The following is a 21,797-nucleotide window of genomic DNA, read 5'->3' on the forward strand; positions in this document are numbered from 1 at the left end:
TACACCTTTATTGATCAACCTTGCATCCCAATAAAACATTTGCCATTTTAACAAGACCCTTCGATACCACTCAGTTTTATTGAGACAAAGATATAACCAGTCCTGGAGAAACAACCTGGACAGATCTCCAGGTCAGTGGACAGAGAGCTACTTCTGGATTCAGGTGTCCCAGGCTCAAATCTTGCCTCTGACACTACCAGTATTACCTTGGACAAGTTATTCACTCATTCTAAGGCTCAGTTTCTTCACCAAAAAATGAAGGATTTGGACAAGCTGGCCTCTGAGGTCCCTTCCAGTTCTTGATCCATTATCCTATTAATCTATGAACCAAAATCAATCTTTCTATTGCCACCAGGTCAATGAAACAAGCCAAACCAAGAGTTTGGGGCAGCTGGGTTGCTCACTGGATAGAGTGCCAGTCCCAGAGTCAAGGATCTGGGTTGAAATGTGACCTCAGACAGTTTCCTAGCTATATGCCCCTGGGCAAGACACTTAACCCCAAATGTCTCCTTCTTAGCGTTCTTCTGCCTTAGAACTTAAAATTGAATCTAAGACAGATTTAAAAGAAAAAAGAAAAGAAAAAGAAAAAATTGTCAATGTACTTGACAAAAAGTCCAAATTCACAGCCTCCATTCAAGATCATCTTCTAAAAGCTGGAGAGAACTGCACAGACTGGTTCAAAACAAAATAAAAAGATGCAGGAGAAGATCATAAATGCTAACAGCAATATCGCATCTATGATGATCAACGGTGAAAACTTGGCTACTCTTAGCAATGCACTGATCTGGGACAATCCTGAAAGACTTGGGATGGGGAATGCTCTCCACCTCCAGAGAAAGAACTGGTGGAGTCATTTATGGCTCTGTACTGGGGCTTTGGATCTGTCTGAGTATACTCTTACAACAATGACCAATATGGAAATCTTTTTTGCTTGATCATACATGTACAACCCAGATCAAATTGTTTACCATCCCTAAGTGGGGGAGGAAAGAAGGAGATGGTTTGGATCTCATAATTTTGGAAAATTATGTTGAAAATTATTATTACGTGTAATTGGGAAAATAAAATATCTTTGAATTTTTAAAAAAAAAAAGATCTTTTAAGGAAACATAAAATCATGGCTTTGAAAACTCAATTGGATTCAATTCAACAAGTAAATCTGCATTTATTAAGTGCCTATTATATTATTAAGTTCCAAGGACTCTGCTAAACATTGAGGATACCAAAAAAAAAAAAACAAAAAAAAGCAAAAACAGAGCCCCCTTCCCTAAAGAGCTGACACTTCAAAGGATTTAAGCATTTTAAAGTATCTTCCTGCTATGTGTTGGTAGCGCTGGTGCTAGAGATCTAAAGAAAAAAAGAAGATGCAGCTCTAATCCTCAGGGCACTTCATTTCTACTGGGTGGGTACATTTACACAAATCAGTAAACATACTATAATTTGAGGAAAAAGAGAAAACTAATTGGGGAAAGCTCAGGAAAGGGTTCCTGTAGGAGGTGAGGCTTGAACTGAGCCTTGAAGAAAGTATGGAATTAAAAGAGCCAATGGTCAGAAGGAAGTTCCATTTTATTTTCAGGGGACAATCTGTGTGAAGGTACAGAGAAAGGAGGTAGAGACGAGGGATTTCAAGCTGGCAGTGACCTCAGGGTTCTCTGTCTGGTTCACTCCCCTAATTTTAGAGATGAAAAACCAAGAGAAATTTTGTAAAGTTAAAGTGATCTGGGATTTGAACCCAGCTCCTCTGACTCCCAACAAGATTACTTTACACTGTATCATACAGCCTATGCTTCTAGTCTTCTTCACTCCCTTCCATGATTTCACATATATTACACGTAGTTAAGAAAGGAGTTGATTCTATACAAAAACTATTAACAGAAATAGGAGGAAATCAAGATTCTCTGTGTTGTTCAAGGAAATGGATAGTCTTGGCTAACTAGTTTTGAAATCAGATATGACTTCCCAGATTAGTCCTTACTTTAAATTGAACCTGAGAGCAGATTATAGGGGTTTAACAATTGTTCTGAGACAAATTAAACATATCAAGACATTCAGGATAATTGATTCTTTGATTTGCTTTTGCCATCTTTCAAGTTATTGTACTTAGAAAAAAATAATTAGTTTGAAAAACTTTTAATCTGATGGTGGGTGGATGGAAAAATTGACCACTGAGTCCAATTAAATTTCAGAGGAAGAAGTTAAAATGAGAGAATCCTTAACAAGTCATTTTGGCAGGAAATTAGCTTTTGATTAAATACTGTGATTATATGGTGAGAAAATTTGAGATATGTTGAGACATTGGATGAAATCTCAGCATTTTGTTTCTTCTAACTCTGATTCTTAGAAGAGCATTAAAAGAGAACTGAATATAACATAAAAACCCTATCAGTTACTAAAGAGAGCTTGTTGCTGTAAACTCTTGTTTTCCATTGTTATTTACAACTAAACACATAGACACACATTTTCATTTGTCCTAATTAAAGTATGCAGTATGGCATATGGTAGAAAAAGGAGACCACCTGAGACTCATAGGCACATAGATGGAAAACTGGAGGGGACCTCAGAAGCCATGAATCCAGCTCTCCTCCTCATTTTACAGGTGAGGACACTGAAGGGAAGGCAGGTTAATTGACTTACCTAAAATCTTAATAATATTAAATATCAGAGATAGGATTTGAACCTAGGGCCTCTGACTTCAGAGCCAATGCTCTTTCTCCTGTACCATTTTGCTCTAAAATCAAGAGATTAAGTTTTAAACCCAGGCCTGCCACTAGATATTAACGTTTTTATTTTATTTTTTTTATTGTAAATTAAGAAAATTGAATACGACGATCACAATAATTTTACATTCTACTGAATCATAAAATCACACAACTGGGAAGGCATTTAAAAAGATTCATTCCAACACTCTCATTTTCCAGGGAAGGAAATTAAGGCCCAGAGAAGTTAGATAATTTCTCCAAGGTTACACAACACTTACACACATACATAAAATTATGGAGTACCTGCTATGTGCTAGATGCTCGGGGAAATACAGAATGTAGATAATATAAGGTCCCTGGCTTTATGGGACTTACAACCTAATAAAAAGATGACAGACACTGACAGTTATAGTACACATTACATCAATCAATTAATAACTAATTTAATTTACATTATCAATTGATAACTAACTTAATTACTAAACACCTATTATGGATCAGGCAATGTACTCACTGCTAGAGTGAAAACAACATTAAAGAGTTACAAGGAGGAAGGTCAAGACTAGATGTGGAAATCAAGGCAGTCTTCCCAGTGGCATTTGCATTGGGCTTTAAAGAATATATAGGAGCTCAACAGGTAAAGAAGGGGAGGTGGGACATTCCAAGTGTAGGGAACAACTCAAAAGCACCATGGAGGAGTGCAAAGATGTCTTTTGTTGTTGTTCAGTTGTTTTAGTTGGGTCTGACTCTCACTTTGTTGACCCCATTTGGGGTTTTCTTGGCAAAGCTACTGGAGTGGTTTGACATTTGCTTCTTCAGGCAATTTTATAGATGAGGAAACTGAGGCAAACAAAGGTTAATGACTTGCCCAAGGTCATGCAGAGTACATGTCTGAGGACAGATTTTAACTCAGGTCTTCCTGACTCCAGGAACAATGTTTTATGCACTGCCATACTTTGCTGCCAGTATGCAATGGAAAACAAGATTGTGAAGCAAGCAATGACATGGCCAGATCCATGGATGAGAAAAAAAATGTGTTTTTTTTTAATTTTTCCTGAAAGCAACATTAAGAATATATTGGAACACAGTGAAACTGAGCACCAGCTAAGGGAGGGAGTTGGGAGGAAGGGAGGGAAAGAACATGAATCTTGTAACCATGGAAAAATATTCTAAAATCAACTAATTAAATAAAATTTTCAAAAAAATAATAATTTTAAAAAAGGATGTATTGAAAAATATTCATAGCTGTGCTCTTTGTGGTGGCCAAAAACTGGAAAACGAGGGGATGCCCATCAATTGGGGAATGGCTGAACAAACTGTGGTATATGTTGGTGATGGAATACTATTGTGCTAAAAGGAATAATAAAGTGGAGGAATTCCATGGAGACTGGAACAACCTCCAGGAAGTGATGCAGAGCAAAAGGAGCAGAACCAGAAGGACATTGTACACAGAGACTGACACACTGTGGTATAATCGAACGTAATGGACTTCTCCATAAATGGTGGTGTAATGTCCCTGAACCATTTGCAGGGATCCAGGAGAAAAAAACACCATTCATAAGCAAAGGATAAACTATGGGAGTGGAAACACCGAGGAAAAGCAACTGCCTGAATACAGAGGTTGAGGGGACATGACAGAGGAGAGACTAAATGAACACTCTAATGCAAATACTATCAACAAAGCAGTGGGTTCAAATCAAGAAAACATCTAATGCCCAGTGGACTTACACGTCGGCTATGGGGGGTGGGGGGGGTGGGGGGGAGGAAAAGAAAATGATCTATGTCTTTAACGAATAATGCTTGGAAATGATCAAATAAAATATATTTTTAAAAAAAGGATGTATTGGAGCAGGGGGAGAGTGGACATGAGAAGGCTTGTTAGAAGTCTAACTGGATAGTTTAGGGAAACAGTAATGAAGAGTAGTCATGGTGAGACTAGAACTGGGGAATGGATGAAAGAAATATTGCAGAGATAGAGCCAACCGAATTTGGCAACACATTGGATATAAGAAAGGAGAAGGAGTGGGACAAAGCAAAAGATAGGGAACCGCCTCCTGGAGATCTTGGATAAACAATATCCTCACAGGCAAAAGTACTCAAATCAAAAGGGGGGACTGCTTTTGGGGAAATAATAGTGAGCTTAGTTGTATATATGCTGAGTTTGTTATGCCAGAAGGAGAGTAGGACATTCAATGACTTGGAAGCCATTGGAGATGGGAGTCTGCAGTCCAGGAGATAGACCAAGACTGATGGTATAGATTTGGGACCTGTATCAAAAGGGAGGTTTTTATGATTCCAATATATAATGTGAATTATTGGCAAGAGCAGAAGATTATAAAAAAGGAATGTTCTTTTAAGAAGGCATGCATATAACCTAATTCTATTGATAAGAAGGATGTGAATGATCTCAGCTTAAGACCTAGTCTGGAGTGGCAGAAGCTCTGTGTGTGAGACCACTTGACCAAAGGAGGCTTCACCATCAGGGAGAGGAAGTTCCTTAGCCCTAAGGCAGGGGTTACTGGGTCAGAGCACATCAGACTGCACTGGGGAGAAAGAGCCAGATCCTCCAGACTGTAAACTGTTTTCTATCTAAGCTGTATGATAGGTTGTTGTTTTTTTTAATCTCACAACCAATCATATTGAAAGTAAATATGTTATTTTTATAGAGGTAAACATATGGCTTTTCAAAACATGCTGGGTTTTGCATACATTAAAACACTCTTGGATCAAAACATGTTTACATTTCATGAAGATAAGCAAGCAGTCACTGGAAGCATTGGCAAGGTTAGATAATATTTAAATTTATGACAGGAGTCAACTGCAAAGATGTATAAATTGAAGCCAGGAGGATGATTGGGATTATCACAAGAGAAAAAGAGTTCAAAGGGAAGACTTTTAGGGAATAATCACATTAAGGACTCAATTGCTCCAAAATCTTCCTATGTCCCCCTCCAGCACAAAGAGACAGGAAGAAAGGGAGGGAAGAGAAGGGGAAAAGATGGAAGAAAAGAAAGAGAGCTTGTCTGAAGAGATATGCCAATCATATAGTTCTTTTCCTTCCCTATTAATCTTGATTGATCTTAATGATTCATTATAAATTTCATGGACCTATAAATATCCCTCAGATTCTGAATATCCATGTTGCCCTCTACCTGCTCCCATAGTTGCTTTCTTGTTGTGGTGGTAGAGATGATCACCATCTCCATTTTCTGTACTTCCTAGTTCCTATTTGCCTTTGTTTTGAGTCACTTTTCTGCAAAGACCTCCAGCATCTTCTGTGACAAGGAAATCACTTTAAAAGACTGATATATATTAATTTAAGGTCGCCAAGGAATTCAGCTATGTAATTCCTTAATGAAAACTCAAGTCAGCAGTCAACCTTTTATGGAGTTTAATTACAAACAGGAGGAAGAAAGGTATTAGAGAGAGAGAGAGAGAGAGAGAGAGAGAGAGAGAGAGAGAGAGAGAGAGAGAGAAGGGAATAGGGCTTAAATACCCCCTCTCTGTTTAGGCTGGGCCAAAAGGCCCAAACCCTTAGATAGCTGAGGCAAAGAAAAGAGATCAGTCCCTATCACTCACGTGACCAAAATGGAGAAACAGTCTCAGGGGCCTCCACCTCCAGCTTCCTTCAGAGCAAGCTTCTCAGAGCACCTCCTCTCAGAGCAAAACTTCTCCAACCTCCCTAGTCCTCAGACCCCTCTATCTTTAAGGAAACCATCCAAGTTCCCTCCCCTCAGTTCTCACATCTACCAATCACTGTCCATGTCTTCCCTGTGCCAATGGTGGCTCTAGCTTAACCCAGGACTGCCCAGAGGTCTGTGGCTTTGCACATGTCTGTTGAAGGTCATATTCTCAAATAATTAAATCTTGATCCTTTGCTGCAGCCCTTCCTAAATCGTGTTACCCTGAGTAGGGTGGAGATTGGAAGTTCCAAGACCTGGTTCTGTCATTCCAAGTATCTCTATTGTATCAATTCTAAAATCAATCATGACTCAAAGAACTTCCTGTTCTATGCTTAAGCATAGGTCAAAGCCCTTTCCATTGTTCAGCAAAAGGTTTCTGTCCTAAAGTAATCTTAAGTAGGGAGGAGAAGGACCCTCCCATGCCAAGGGGGGGTTCACATTCCAATAGACTATCAGTAGGAAATTTTTCAAGTATGAAATTTCCCAATGGTGAAATTTCCAACATTTATAAGTCTAAGAAATTTTAAGGTTTACACTTCATAATCTCCAACTCCTGACTCCACCCATGGTCTTAGATCCACTACTCTGTTCTGATTGCTATCATTTATACACATTTTATTTATATTTATATTTATATACACCTTCCCTATTCCTTTGATGGCTTCCTCTCCTTCCTCACTTGTCCCCCACAGCCTTTCCCAGTCCCGTGGTTCCAAGAAGCTACAGAGTGCAAATCATCTTCACAGATGGGCTAAACCAGGATTAGAGTAATCTGTAGACCTCAAACCCATCAGTGAGTTTGGGAGATGTGTACCCCTAGCGTAGGAAGACTTTCCCAGGCAGAATGGGCAGATAAGAACAGTTTGATCTAACAAAGGTATCTGAAAGCAGACATTGTGGAGTTTTTCGAGCTCATCAGACATCAAAGATGTCAGGGTCCTCCATTGCATCCTAGGTTATTGGTGGTCTTCTTGACATTTATCCCAACACCAGACTTCAATGACTCTGGAAGAGTGAGACTGATGATTTTGTACAACTCCACCTCATTTAAATCTATTTCACAAGTCAAGACCATCCTGTGACATCATTGGTTCTCTTTGAAAACCAAGGATGAACAAGTAAAAGTAAAAAAGGATCCTAGAGCTTAACTATTCCAATCTCTATAATCTTCCTTTATATACTCCTCAGAGTTCCAGACTCTTCTTTTGGGTCTTCCCTTTCCATTCTGCAAATATAGAGGTCCACTCACAAGGTAATGTAGAAATAGTAAACACATTCATTCATTCATTGTCCATGGCATATGGGGTTCAGCAAGCAGCATAAACTAGACTATTAGCAAAATCTTATTCAAGCTTTGATTCAGAATATAAGTATTGCATTTATTATGCTACATCCCTCTGTCCTGTCTAATAAATATTACTCCTTCCCAATGGACATTCAGTTATCATTCACAGATTCCTACCTTTGTTGTTGTTTATCTTCATTATCTTGCCTTTAATAAGCATTATTAGCTTATGTCCTGACTTAGATATCAGTCAGAAATTAACTTCTGATGGTTCCTTTCCATCTTCATGGTTATATCTAGGTCTGACTGACTTTATAAGTTCATACATTTGGAGCTATAAAAATCCTTGGAAACCATTTAATTCAACCAACTTCATTTTACAGATGAAGAGATGATTACAGGGAAGTTGTGGAGTTTTTTTTTGAAGTTATAAACTTTTTATCATAGTTTATATATAATATACACAGAAGAGCAAAATGTGTAAAAATGGAAATAACATACAGATTCTCTATATATACATATTACATTGTGAATAGTTACAAAGTTGTAAGAGTTAAATTCTTTTATTAGATCTGTATATATTTGTAGAACTGTACAGGAAATCATTTGTATATAGATGTAAATATGAAAAGACTTCTGTAAATTAAAAAAAGTAAAAACTTCTGTAAAAAAAATCTGTGTGAATATTTATAATGCTATAAAAAAACTTTGATTTTGAGGATTGAAATTCAATTTATATACAAGTAGCTACTTCAGAGTCAGGAATGTGCAATTAGAAATCTGTTACCCTAAAAACTACATTTCCTAGGAGCCCACTGATTTCCTGCCCTTATGTGGTGATGTAGATAGAGAGATATATTGAATGGAGTTCCTGGTCTCAGTCTTTTTGCTTCCTGGGTTGTGACTGTGGTGCGGGGTTTTTGAATAAGTAGATTAGCCATTGGGCACTTGGTTTTTTATTTTGTTACCTTTTTATTCCTTTTTTTTTCTAATGATCATTAATAAATCTCATAAAATATGATATTTTAAGTATTATATATTAATTTTAATTTTTATAGTAGTTGAACCCAGGACAAGAACTCTACATCTACAGAGCTAGTACATTTCCACTGTCCTAAATCATTCCCATGTTTATGAACAAGATCTTCCTCTTATGGTTTCATTAGAGAAGAGTTTCCTTCTTAACATCTTCCAAGATTTCATGGAAAGTGTTATTTCTCTTCAAAGGTAGCATCTAGGGAGGTAAAAATTATTTCCCAAGGTCACATGGGTGATTTGTAGTGAAAAGTAGCATGCAAACCCAAGACTCAGAACTTATGCTACCTTTTTTATCTGGGTGGTTACCTTCAGCACCCTGAATCCTGTTGCTACCTCAATAAGTTTGGAAGAGGCACGTTATAGCCCTGCAACGTGGGGAGGGTCAGGGTAAAGGACAGAAAATTCCCTGCCAAAGAGCCCTAGTGAACCAGATATTGAACCTGAAAGAAAACTCTCCTTCATAGACCAGGTCCCCCAAGAGTGGCTGCTACTCTACGTGTTCCTGTATTTCCCAGGGGTACACACTATCCACTAGCAAGTTTCCCATGAACAGTCAGCTGGCTTCAATCATTAGATCAAATCAATGATCATTACTAAGATATTACAGAAAAAATAATAGTAACAAAACATTCTCCTCCCCCTTAACTTTGAGGCACACTCTCCCACAAAGGCATTCAGTATCCATGGAAACGGTGAGAGGATGCCCTGATAAGGTTAGGCACGTGCTCATTCTATCTATACCATTCCCTTGATCTCACAGTTCACGTGTGTCCTTTTGGTCCAGTTCTTTGATTTGTTGTAGGGAATTCTGGGTGATGAAATTACCCCTGACCTCCCAATGCAGGCCACTAGCTATCCTCCAATTTATAATCTCAGTGTTCTCTGTGGCATTGACAAGGTTAAATGTCTGATCCAGGGTCACAGTGCTATATTGTCAAGAGAGATGGGGCTTGATCCAAAGTGTTCCTTAGTACAAGTGCTCTATCTGCTATACCTCTCCGCTTCCTGGAAATTCCAAAATTCAAAATCTATTTTGGCGTGAAGATAGTGGAAGATCTGGGCAAGTTTATTTCAAGGAATAAACAGAAAACTCCTCTGATACATTTTATTATAATGCCTTTTAATGGTAATGAGTGTCCATGTTGTTTTTAATCTTCTCTCATCTAATATTTAACGTGAAAAAAAATTAACTGAAAGGATAAAAAATTGTGAGAAAGTGAAGATTTTTTTTCAAGTGGTTAAAAGCTGATCAAGTGGCTTCAATCTCAAATTTTTTAAAGGTTAAATAGCATGCAATGAGAAGAAACCACAGAATTACCACTTGGGAGGTACATTCTCATCTACACAGGAAAATTACCAGAAAGCTTTTAAAAATCTGTGGCATTCACCAGGGGGGTGAAAAAGAACAGATCGCAGGTGTTCAGCATCAGAGTGAAGTCTGAATTGTTTATACTGAAGACCATGAAAGTTTAAAGGAACACTGAAATTTCTTACAAAACTCTCAGTAATATTTCATGTCAACTTCTGTGCCTTTAACGAAAGCAATATTTTTATAAATACATATTTATAAAATGAAGATTGAATTAGATAATAGCTCTGGTATTTAAAAGAAAAAAAGTGTCATTGGTTTCCCAGTAAAATCAGGCAGCAGGTGTTGTTGGGGGCCATTCGTTGAGTCCAAATGGCCAGAAAAAGTCACAATAAATCTGAAAATAGAAGAACAATTCTGTTGGAGTTGGATGGATGTGGTTCAAAGCATACTATCTTTCACATCAGTGTATTTACAGTTTTATTTTGGGATTTTGGTTTTGCATGAGTGTATTCTTATCAATATGGAAATGTGTTTTACATGATAATAAAAATAAAATTATGCTACATTACATTGTTTAATAAAGAGGACCAATTATATAAACAAAATATCAAATTATGTACCATTTGGCTTGGCATACTTGGATATATATTTAAAAAGTTTTATTACAGTTATTGTATTCATTGTAAGTTATTATTAATTTATTCAGTTTTATTTGAGAAGTATCTAAGTATATGTCTATACTGTGCCAAGCATTGTGCTAAGCTCGGATTATTCAGAGACAAAAACCAGAGTCATGTCTCTCAAATAACATGTGCTATTAGAAAAAGAACATTTGCATCTAGAATTAAACATAATGTTTGTATGCAGCAGTTTCTATGGGGAAGTCTGCAGCTGCACGGGAGGAATAGGTTTCCTTTCTGAGGTGGCAACTAAATTCAGTTTTGAATTTCAAAGGAAGCTAGGGATTCCAAGGAGGGAAGGTTACAAGCTAGTGAATTCCAGGCCTGGGAACAGTGATTGAAAGGAGCAGAAATGGAAAAGTTAGAAAGTGGAGAGGGAGGAAGACACTGAGTTGTGTTTCAGACATGTTAAGTTCAAGATACCAACACGGTTTCCAGTAGGAGCTGTCTAGTGAGTATATGATGATGTGAAACTGAAGGAGAGTCTGGTCAGATTGCCACATCTGGAAGTCACCTGCATAAAGGTGATAGTTGAAGCCTGAAATCTCTAGGAACAAAAAAGTTTAGAGAGAAACCTAGACAGATCTCTGGGGTACACCCCACCTAGAAAAGCTAGGTTCTAAGAGGAACTGGAGAAAGCAATGTTAAGAAAATCCAGAGAGAAGGAGGGAGGAGAGGGAGAGAAAGGGAGGGATAACTCATAAGTGATCCCACACTGGAAAAGGAGCCATTTATGACCTAAAACTTTAAAAATCATTCTTAAATCTGTCTCTTAACAATGATACATGTAAAACCAGTGGAATTGCTTGTTGGCTCTGGGAGGGGGGGAAGCAGGAGGTGAGGGAAAGTACATGAATCATATAACCATGGGAAAATATTCTAAATTAATTAATTAAATAAATGATTTTAAATAATATGTCTCTTAAAATTATTATAAATGGCATGTTATTAATCATTCCATAAATAAAAACATTTAAGTTAATATAATTTAAGATATTTTATAATTATATTTTATTCTAGAATGTCACAACAGTACATAAGATTCCCAAAATATTTTTCTCTTCTACTTATGCAGACTATGAAAAAAATATTGTGATTGTTATCCTCATTTCCCTGTCTCTTCTCCAAGAAATTAAAAATATGAATATGTGACAAATTATTAGGATCTAAGATTAAGTGACTTCCTGAATGCATTTACAGTATGAATTATTGCATTTCTTTTTGAGGTTGACTTCCTGTGCACTATGTTAATATCATCATTTCATTCTGAGCCACATTGACAAGCTTTTCAGGAAAAGGCCAACTACTATCTGTCTATTCAAACTCCCTATAGTCTCAATGGGCAGATAGAGAGAGACAGACTGACAGACAGACAGACCAACAGAAAGACAGACTGACAGATAGGTGATAGATGGATAGATAGATAATGATAGACAGATAGATATATGAATAGAGAGATACATAGATACATAGATAAATAGATACATAGATGGATAGATAAATAGATACATAGATAAATAAATCGATACGTAGATGATAGATAGATAGATAGATGGATAAAGATAGATAGATAGATAGATAGATAGATAGATAGATAGATAGATAGATAGATAGATAGATAGATAGATAGAGATAGCTAGATATGTATTTATAAATATATAATATATGACCAGAGAGAGAGAAGAAAAAACAAATGTCCTTCCTTTCATTTGAGAAATGAAATACTATGGTGTGTGACATTGCTTATACTGCCAAATAAGGTCACCATGTGAGTCAGTTTTGGTTAATTGCTCCCCCCCTTTCTGGAATAGAAGGTTCACTGTCAATGGAGGAAGAATGTGTTATATAGTATAGAAATAAAATATAGTAATAAAACTTACACCAAAATACATATGCTATAATGAAGCTGAATGAGTCTTTAGGGGCATCCCAGGGAACAGGCACACAGAGCTTCTTTGAAAATTTCTGGAAACTCTAAGGATATTGATTGGGCATTGTGAGTTTAAAAGAGCCTGTAAAGTGGCACTAGTTACGGTTGGGGTTAGGATGGAAGTTGGGTAGCAATAGTAGAAGTGGACTGATGGCAAGGAAGCTGCTGTATCAGAGAGAACGGCCGCTAGAAATATCAAGCCGGTTTGCTGGGCCAGGGTGAAAGATCAGTTGTCTGACTGGCAATTCAGACTGTGCTTAAATAATAACATCCCAACCAATTGCAAGTTGTCATCATAAATCAAGTTTCTGAGTCCTATGAATTATGACAACTCTCTTAATGCTTGATATGGTTCATCCATGTTTAATATTCATGTCTGTGATGGAATAAACTATCTTCCTTATATTTGAATCATATTGTAACCTGGGTCCTTCTTTTCTCTCCTTTTTGGATGTCCTAGAAATGAGTAATCACTTCTACCATTAATAGCGTCATCCCCAGAAACAAGAATTTGTTAACAAGCCAAAGAGGATGGGAATGAGGAAACTAAGCCCCTTAATTTGAGGTCCAGATCACCTAGAAGTAAACCTAGTCCACAGTCCACCATAACCCAGCAGCCTTGTCATTATGGACAAGCCCTCTGTTCCCCTAGCACCTTTCTCTAATTAGCTGGTTCTTTTCAGAAACTCCATTTCACATAACATGGCCAGGCCAGCTATATTCATTTCTTCTTTCTTCTCTGATCCCTGCTCTGCCCATACAGGTGGCACTGATCTCCTCTTTAGGGTAAATGATCAAGTAGATGCCACTGCAAAACTAGCAGCCATAGAAGGGCCTGAATTAATTTTAACATTAACAACCACTGATGACTTAAATTTACCACTTTCCTATAATGAAAAGGAAGTGGAAAAATGGAAGCAAAAATTCAAAGCAAAACAAATTAATGGAGTATGGGTGTCATCTGAAGGAAAACCCCTGCTCCCTAGAAGTTTCTATCATCAAATTTGCCAATCTATTCATAAAAATGGTCACTTTAACACCCAGGGCATCGTGGACTCTGTTAAGAGAGTATGGATAGCCCCTGGTATAACTACTATAGCCTCTAAAGTATGTATAGCCTGCTCTACCTGCCAAGCATATAAACAACATGCCTTTCCTGTCAAAACCTATCGTGGGTATCCTCTGGCTTACACACCTTTTGAGTACCTACAGATAGATTTCATAACAATGCCAAAGACTGGACATTATAAATTTTGTCTATATAGTAGATCAACTGACCAGATGGCTGGAAACATTTCCTGTGACCCGAGCCAGAGTGGCTTTTGTTGCTAAGGTACTTTTAAAAGAAATTATTCCTCGCTTTGGCCTGCCAGCATGTATTGATTCAGATAGAGGAAATCATTTTATGGATTCTGTCCTAAATCAGATATATTCTTTCTTGGGGATAAGTCCAAAATTCCATGTTCCATATCATCCCCAGAGCTCAGGACAAGTTGAAAGAATGAACAGAGAACTTAAAACTATGATTGGCAAATTATGCACTGAGACACATTTAAAATGGCCCAAAATTCTTCCTCTGGCCCTATTTTAGCTTAAAAGCAGGCCTAGAGGAGACCTACACATCTCACCATTTGAGATGCTTTTTGGACATCCACCTATACAGGCTAAGCCTTTCTCCCCTGTATATACATCACTATTAGGGGGAGATACTACTATTGCTTCCTATATACAGGAATTACAGCACAAACTGCGTGAACTTCATGAATCTGAAGCTGCAGAACAAGCCGGACCACTAGACTTTTCTCTTCATGACCTGAACCCAGGAGACAAGGTGTATATTAAGAATTTCCAGTGTACTGGAGCAACTCAGCCTTCCTGAGAAGGGTCATTCCAAATATTGTTACCTACTCCAACATCTATAAAGATTGGAGAGAAGGACTCTTGGATTAATTGCTCACATGTAAAGAGAGCATCTTCTATTGAAATTGATTGACTGTATCCTATACATGCATTGGAGATAATAATCCATTGATAAGTGGAAGCTGTCTTTTTAACACATTGAATTCCTGAATTTTTTTTCCTCTTTTCTCTTTTCCCTTATTTTTATTATTGCTTTTCTTTTCTTTTGATTAGAATATTTGATTTTTCCCTTTTCTCATTTCTTGTACTTAAAGTACATACAATCAATATTAATTTTATTCCACAATAATTCATTTAAAAAATATATATATATATACATATATATATATATACTTGCTATAATATTAATACATACCCAAACAGCTTTAGACTGTGGGAACCTGCCATTTCTTGATAATTGTTATGGGACTATGATTAATCTTTGTGTCTGATTCTAGGAAACGGGATCAAAAAGGAGCACAGACTTAACCTGAATAGTGCTGAAAGAGCATACAGGTCAAAAAAAGAAAGAAACCAATCCAGGTAGGATTGATGCACTTCTAAGCCAATACAAAGGGCTTGAACCTAGTGTGAGGCTCGAGGTTGCAACACTTGACATATGTTAAGATGTAGGCCTTCCTTGTATCCACACTCTTTGTGAAAATACTTACAGACAAGTACAAAAGTTTGGCTATCATCCTGACTCTCTCTATCCATGAGAATGAAGGTAAAATCAGACCAGGGAATGGCACTTCCCTATCAAAATAAAATTCTAGTTCCTTTTCTTCTTATAGTATGGCAACTTCCTGTAGTCTTGGTTGCAAATGGGTAAGTGAAATATCACTGCATTCTGTCCTATAGACTTGTGGGATAGAAATTACTTTAAATTGGACCTGTACAAGAGCCTATTATGAATTTGTTCTTGCTTACTCAACATTTTATATACATAGATTTTGGTATTTTTATTCTGATTTTGAATTTTTTTCTTTTTCTCCCAAAAGTTTAACTTTCTTCCATTTTTTCCTTATGTTTTTGGTTTTGTTTTTCTCTTCTTTTTAATAATTGACTCATACACCCCATAACTCAAACATTGCATACTGAGCTGAACTGGATTTTTTTAAACCCACTTCAGGGGAGGGGGATTGTATTTTAATAAAAATCCAAGATTTTGAAATTTTTGTTCAAGAAAGATCTTCAAGGAAAGCGCTTGCTAACTCCTAAATCCAGAGAACGAACTATTGCAGAAAGATGCCAAAAAACCTACACTACATCAAGAAGAATGAACTTTGGGTGTGGTTGATTGAACTGAAGTTTGATTGAACATTTATTTGGATGTATACTCCTATGCCAAAAGGGGACTGCCGCCTAATTGGTTTTTGTCAATGTGCTCAGCAAACATTGGTTTGCTGTCTGTCTTTCTTCTATTTCCCTCTTTATCTAACTATTGTAACTTGTAATTTCCCCTTAGAAATTGAATATTACATACATCTGTAGTGAGAAGTGCTTTCGGACTACAAGATGATTATGTTAAATGATCAATGGGGAAACTAGTCTCCTAATGATCATCAGAGGGGATTGCGAAGATTGGATTTAGCTATCTCCTGACTTGTAACAATGAAGTTGCTTAGTCTAACAAAATCAGGGATGTCTTGGGAACTTTGCATTACTCCACCCTACTTTGTCTAACAAAATCGGGAATGTCTGTAACCATAATTGAGGATTGAGTGTTTAGGAGGATGGCATTTGATAGAGAAAATGACAAATCAGAAAAAGCTGACAGACCATGGGCTGTCCTAAGTCAAGCTTAGGCTACCATTAGTGCAGAGGAGATGTGATGTAGAATCGTCTATGTATTTCACGGGGCTTCCTCTTGTCGGTCTCTTTCCCCGGAGATGTGGCTCTGGCTGGCAGCATGCTAAGTGTTCTGACATCTTGGCGTGGTGGCAGCTATTTGTTTGGGTTTTGGCGGTGAGTTTGCCCCTGAGTTAATTCAGGTTCAGGCATCTTAGCTGAGCCCTCTTGGAGTTCAGGCTGATTCCTTTCTCCTTTACTCTCCAAAACTTTGTGTTCCTAGAGCCTCTAATCTTCCCCCTGACACAAGCCAGGCAGGAGAAATCCTACACCTTTTCCCTCTCCCTTCTTCTTAATTTCTATCCACTATATTAATTAAAATCATCATAAATTTCTAGCTGACTGGGTATTTTATTTGGGATATCCCATGATGACCAATAATTAATATAGTTTAGTTCTCAACACTAAAATTATCCTTTACATGCTCTAGATTATATAGATTTCTTCCCCTTTCCCCCACACACTCACACCAGCTTTCAACTTCCTTTTGTGTTTTGTTTTCCTCCATTAGAATGTAAGCTCCTTGAGGGTAGGGAATGTCTTTTTTTTTTTGCTTTTGTTTTACTTCTCTTAGTATTCCCAGCACTTTGCAGAGTGCCTGACTAACACATAGTAATAACTTAATAAACATTTACCTAGTTATTGACAATAGTTGGTTAATAGACAAGAAGTGATATAGGACTCCAACTTCTGTAGACTCAGCCAAGAAATCTTTTCATGCTAGAACTTGATGTATATGGAAATATATACACATACATATCATGTGCAAATATCACTTCCCCTCATCTATCCACCATGATTACATTTCCTCTCTTGTCTAAGTCAAAATTGTCCAAAGGAATTTTTTTTAAATCCATGAAATCACAAAACAAGTACCTCAGGGAGTATAGTTGACAGAGTACAGGATTTGGAGTCAGAAATACCCAACTTCAGACCTACCTTAGCCACATACAAGTTGTGTGACCTGGGAAAAGTCACTTAACCTCTCTATTTCTTTATCCACATACTATAGGACTGTAGCCAATGGCCTCTGAGTTCCCTTCAAAACTCTAGATTCGTGATTCCGTGATCTTTGCAATACAGAGATTCCTGACACATTTAGGGGTGAATGAATTCTATAATATAATCTACTTCTGTTTTAAAAACAATTTTCTGCTGGTTTCATAATATTTTGGTGAGGTTATTTCATATTCCAGAATGGTATATAATTGTTGGTCCTAATATTTGAACAGATTGGAAACAGATGCCCCTGGTGATTGGCTGAGCCACTGCTGAGTGTCCATCTTGGAATGAAGCCTCTCACTGCTGTGACATCATCATGGGGGTGTTTTGACACTTGTGGAGCTATTCCCATTACTGTTGTCATTGGCATGGACACATGGCTGACCCCTCCGAGTTCATTTGCAGCTGGCAACTGCTTCCATTTCTTTCCCCAACAATTAGAGGGCCCAGCTGCTCTGGCCATCACCCAATTTGTTTGTACTGAAAAGGGATTCTCCTTCTGTTGGGTCTGATGTCAAGCCATTGCCTCTAGTGATCATTTCCTCTTCTGGAAAATGGTGTCCTCATTACTATGCCCCATCCTAAATATTCTGTGGCCCCCTAGAGTGATCTTTGATGGGTTTCAGATAATTGTATTTTAAATCCTAATTAAAATCTGATCTGTCATAGAATAGAAAGAAGATCATAATTCTAGAAAGGATTGTGGATGCCATTGAGTACAATACTCACTTTACAAGTGAGGAAGATGAGGCAAAAAGATTCATGTCTAGAAGAAATTATAAGAAACCTTCAGAGACAGTGGAAATACCATGTGCCAGGGAAATCAAACCATCATCCCCACCTCAAACATCACTTCTTCTCAGGTAGCTATGTCCTAAGGCTTGAGCAAATGACCCACAAAAATAGTAGTGACCCATAAACCAATGGCATTTCTTCCAACTTAAGGCCCACTGAGGGGAGCAATCATTGTAAAGGGACTACCTTCCCCTGGAGTCAACAACACTGTGTGAAAGGGAATTCTTTATCCTATTTGTCTATTTTTAATCAACTTACGTAACCCATACTTAACTCATACTTAACCCTTATTTAGCACTTTTTTAGTCATCAAGTAAGAGAATTCACAAGTCACTTACTTGGAGAGTACCACCCTTTTAACACAATAAATCAGAAACTTGTGAATCCTTTGATAAGAGTCGACACTTTCAGGGGGTGAGAAGTGGATACCACAAACACTGCTCCCCTGGGCAGTGCTAGGCAATTTGGAGACTATGATTGGCCCCTGTAAAGAGGAGAAGGGACAGGAGTGACTACAAAGAGTCCTGAACTTCAGCTGTGATCATCTTCAGTTTGAATCTTGGACTTGGAGGATCTTGGACTGAGACTGTGGCTTGGAGCTACAACTTGGGCCTTGGCTTCAACTTGGGACCTTGGTTCTTGGACTGGCTCTTGGGTAAGTGAGTAGCTGCCCTTCCTTTTCTGGCTTCTGGAGAGAGATTAGTTCCAGAGAGACCTTCCCCTTGTGAACTTTAAAACTACTCCACCTTACTCAGACTGTACTTTAGGGGAAGATAAAGTTGTAATCTTCTGATTGTAACAATGGAGATACTTGGTCTAACAGAATCAGGAATGTCTTGTGAATTCTATATTGTTCTACCCTACTTAGTCTAACAAGGTCAGGAATGTCTACACCCAAACTTAAGGATTAAGTATTTAGGAGGATGGCCTTTGATAGACTTGTGCAGAAACAGCTGGCCCTGGGCTGTCCTAAGTCAAGCTAAGCTACCATTGGTACATATAAGATGCAGGAAAGTGATGTAAAACCGTCTATATAGGGCACATCACTTCCTCTCTTCACTCTCTTTTTCCCCAGAGAGGTGGATCTGGCTGATCACTTCCTGTGAGCGGCCTGGGCACCAGTTCGATCCTTGAACTCAAGCCTGGAGGAGCTCCTTCAGACAGGTTCCTTGAGACAGTCTCATGATGAGTGATAAGACTGAATTCCTTTTCCCTCGGGCTCAGGGGAATCCCTTTTGGCCAAGGCCTTTTAACTCCTGCCTGGCTCAACCTGAGTCGGAGCAGTTTAAATTAACTCTTTCCTCTCTCTCTTTCTTCTCCTTAATTCCTTCTCTCTATATTAATTAAAATCACCATAACTTCCAGCTGACTTGGGTATTTTATTATTTGGGATATCCCATGGTGACCAATAATTAATTTAGATATTAAGTCACAACTATAAAATTATCCTTTACTCCCTCTTGGAGAAAGCTACATGGGTATAACTCCAGGTCCTCAGGTTGAGGGTTAACAAGCCCTGCCTGACTGAGCTGAGCACCAGAGCAATATTTAGTGTGATAAGCTAGAAATCTTCTCTACCCTCTTTTTGTATTTCTCTACTTTCACTCTTTCCACCTTTTTTGTAAATAAAAGTCATTAAAAGTCATTTTGACTTGAGCTATAATTTTAAATTGGCTACCACCATATTATTTTGGAATTCTCACATATTTAGACCCAAAAATTTAATTCCTTACAACTGGCAAGTGAACAATAGCCACCAATGCAAAGATAAGTTCAAGAGGCCTAAGAGTGATAGCCCCTCCTCACCCAAGACCACTGGTTTTGCTCTCAACTTAGTCTCTGAAGCCATCATCCTGAGAAGATAAGCCATGGCAACTGATTCTGATGGCACTGTAGCCTCTACCTGCCTAGTAGCCACTGGAGACCCAGGACAGAAAGAGTTTTGCCACAAAAGCCTTGACATTGTTAAGTGGTTCAACATCAAAAATGGACATGATTTTATCAGTGGAAATAACATTTAAAAAATATTACCATCTATTTTGCCATTGCACCCTAAGGACCATGAGACCTGTGTATGACTCAGCTAAACCCTCTTAAATGTTGTCTTCCAAGAAGGCCTGGCTTCAGATCTGGGTCTGATGATACTCACTACCTATTCAGAAATATGCAGTAGATATTTCACAATTGGTTGTTTAGGGGAAAACTACATGAGGCACAATTTTCAGTTCTATTTATATTAGTAACAGTTTCTCCATTGCTTTCTTAAGTCTAGACAATCAACAAAACAAGAAATCAAGGCTCAATTTGTAGCATTTATAGATTTCTACAGTGCAAATGTTCATATTGAAAATTTAATAATTGGTTTTCTCAAGACAGTACAAGCTGGCTCTAGCATGCTACTATACCTGTTTGACCTTGGGAAGTTAAATGACTCCACAGTGCATAGAGTGCTTGGTCAAGAAGACTTATCTTCCTGAGTTCAAATCTGGCCTCAGACACTGGCTGTGTGACTCTGGATAAGGGACTTAATCCAGTTTGCCCTAGTTTCTTCATCTGTAAAATAAACTGGAGAGAAAAATGGTAAACCACTCCATAAGTTGGAGAAGGAAATGGTAAACTACTCCAGTATCTCTGCCAAGAACACTCCAAACAAAGTCACAAAGAGGACGTTACTGAAATACCTGAATAACAACAACAAAGTTACCTGACTGCCCTTGGCCTCAGTTTCCCCATATGTAAAATGAGGTAGATGGATTCACTATCCAATCACATGCCTTTCAGTTCTAGATCTATGATCCTAAGTGTCTTTACCTCCATGAGCTTTAGTTTACTCAACTTCTAAGCTAGAAGGTTTGACTAAATCTACTCTAAAGGTCCCAGGTCGATGGCCCTCTTTCCTACACTGGCACGTTCATTCCACAATATTCTGATATTTGGAAATATTAAATAAAAGCAGACTATAAACTTAAAGGTTATTAGAAGACCAGAGCTCTCTCCTTATATTCAAAGCCCCTAACATTTATAAAACCCCAATCACTGGTTGTCAACCCCATTTTAGCTCATCATTCTGCTAGTCTTTTTGAATTTCCTGTGTTTACAGGAAATAAGCACTTCAAAAGTATTATGGTCTATTATGATCTTTTATCCATCTGTTATTGTGTGGATTCCATGGCTAGCATTAGGAAATCATCTGCCTAGGACCAAAATTAAAAATGACTAGACATAGCACCCATTTGTCAAATGTTCCACAGAATCATCTGTTTGGTATTTCATTCGTATCTTTGGCTTCAAAGCAGAAGCAGGACTTCATATTCAATGTGCTATTAGAATTAATTCCATTTTATTCTCCCTCTTCTTTATTCTTCAAATGTATTCATGCCCCAAATCCAATACTTCAGAAGTGAGGGACGGATTGGGGAGTGAAATTAGCTGACACATATTGGATATGTAAACCTGACCAGAGTTATCTGATCAATTTTCTGTTGTGAATGCATAAAATTCAGACCAAGTGAAAAGAAATGTGATGGGAAAGAGTCCTTTGAATTCTCTAATTTATTTTTTATCAGCACTGGAACATGGAAAACTTCAACTCCATCACAAACAAAACAGTGCCTTAGACTCCC

The sequence above is a fragment of the Monodelphis domestica genome, chromosome 5, assembly GCF_027887165.1.
Source record: "Monodelphis domestica isolate mMonDom1 chromosome 5, mMonDom1.pri, whole genome shotgun sequence".
In the NCBI taxonomy this organism is placed as follows: Eukaryota; Metazoa; Chordata; class Mammalia; order Didelphimorphia; family Didelphidae; genus Monodelphis; species Monodelphis domestica.